We start from the raw sequence: 2,105 nt of genomic DNA on the forward strand, positions 1-2,105 counted from the left end.
TTTTTAGCTCACCTGGCCCGAAGGGCCAAGTGAGCTATTCCCATCACTTTGCGTCCGGCGTCCGTCGTCGTTAACTTTTACAAAAATCTTCTCCTCTGAAACTACTGGGCCAAATCAAACCAAACTTGGCCACAATCATCATTGGGGTATCTAGTTTAAAAAATGTGTGGCGTGACCCGGTCAACCAACCAAGATGGCCGCCACGGCTAAAAATAGAACATAGGGGTAAAATGCAGTTTTTGGCTTATAACTCAGAAACCAAAGCATTTAGAGCAAATCTGACATGGGGTAAAAATGTTTATCAGGTCAAGATCTATCTGCCCTGAAATTTTCAGATGAATCGGTCAATCGGTTGTTGGGTTGCTGCCCCTGAATTGGTAATTTTGAGGAAATTTTGCTGTTTTTGGTTATTATCTTGAATATTATTATAGATAGAGATAAACTGTAAACAGCAATAATGTTCAGCAAAGTAAGATTTACAAATAAGTCAACATGACCAAAATGGTCAGTTGACCCGTTTAGGAGTTATTGCCCTTTATAGTCAATTTTTAACCATTTTTCGTAAATTAAAGTAATCTTTTACAAAAATCTTCTCCTCTGAAACTACTGGGCCAAATTAATTCAAACTTGGCCACAATCATCTTTGGGGTATCTAGTTTAAAAAATGTGTGGCGTGACCTGGTCAACCAACCAAGATGGCCGCAACCGCTAAAAATAGAACATAGGGGTAAAATGCAGTTTTTGGCTTATAACTCAAAAACCAAAGCATTTTGAGGAAATCTGACATGGGATAAAAATGTTTATCAGGTCAAGATCTATCTGCCCTGAAATTTTCAGATGAATCGGTCAATCGGTTGTTGGGTTGCTGCCCCTGAATTGGTAATTTTGTGGAAATTTTGCTGTTTTTGGTTATTATCTTGAATATTATTATAGATAGAGATAAATTGTAAACAGCAATAATGTTCAGCAAAGTAAGATCTACAAATAAGTCAACATGACCAAAATGGTCAGTTGACCCCTTTAGGAGTTATTGCCCTTTATAGTCAATCTTTAACCATTTTTCATAAATCTAAGTAATCTTTTACAAAATCTCCACTGAAACTACTAGGCCACAATCATCTTTGGGGTATCTAGTTTGAAAAATGTGTCCGATGACCTGGCCATTCAACCAAGATGGCCGCCACGGCTAAAAATAGAACATAGGGGTAAAATGCAGTTTTTGGCTTATAACTATGAAACCAAAGCATCTAGAGCAAATCTGACAAGAACTTAAATTGTTAATCAAGTCAATATCTATCTGCCCTGAATTTTTCAGATGAATTGGACAACTGGTTGTTGGGTTGCTGCCCTCCAATTGGTAATTTTTAAAGAAGTTTTGCCGTTTTTGGTTATCTTGATTACTATTATAGATAGCGATAAACTGTAAACAGCAATAATGTTCAGCAAAGTAAGATCTACAAATAAGTCAACATGACCTAAATGGTCAATTGACCCCTTAAGGAGTTATTGCCCTTTATAGTCAATTTTTAACAATTTTCATTAATTTGGTAAATTTATGTAAATTTTTACCAAATATAGTCTTCTGTTACTAATGGGCAAAGTTCATTATAGATATAATTGTAAGAAGCAAAATCGTTCAGTAAAGTAAGAACTTCAAACACATCACCATCACCAAAATACAATTTTGTCATGAATCCATTTGTGTCCTTTGTTTAATATGCACATAGACCAAGGTGAGCGACACAGGCTCTTTAGAGCCTCTAGTTTAAAATATGTTTAGATAAAGCAATTAGATTCAAATTACAATAATGTTCCCTTGATCTACTGATAGTTTATAACAACATAAAATACTCCCATAATAATTCCCCTTACATCATAAATTTTGAAACAGAAGTTTTGTTTTTATAATAAATTTATAGTTCTACATACAACAATACTTTAAAATGATGCATGTACAAACTGATACTGATAGATTATTTTATATAAAAGGAATTTGAAGTTGGCAAAGAAATCATAACTTCTTGCTTCCAAAGAGGAAAAAAGAAAAAGAAAAAAATTTAAAAAGAAAAACAGTTTTAATCACCCATTAAAACTGTTTTTCTTTT

The sequence above is a fragment of the Mytilus edulis genome, chromosome 10, assembly GCF_963676685.1.
Source record: "Mytilus edulis chromosome 10, xbMytEdul2.2, whole genome shotgun sequence".
Lineage (NCBI taxonomy): Eukaryota > Metazoa > Mollusca > Bivalvia > Mytilida > Mytilidae > Mytilus > Mytilus edulis.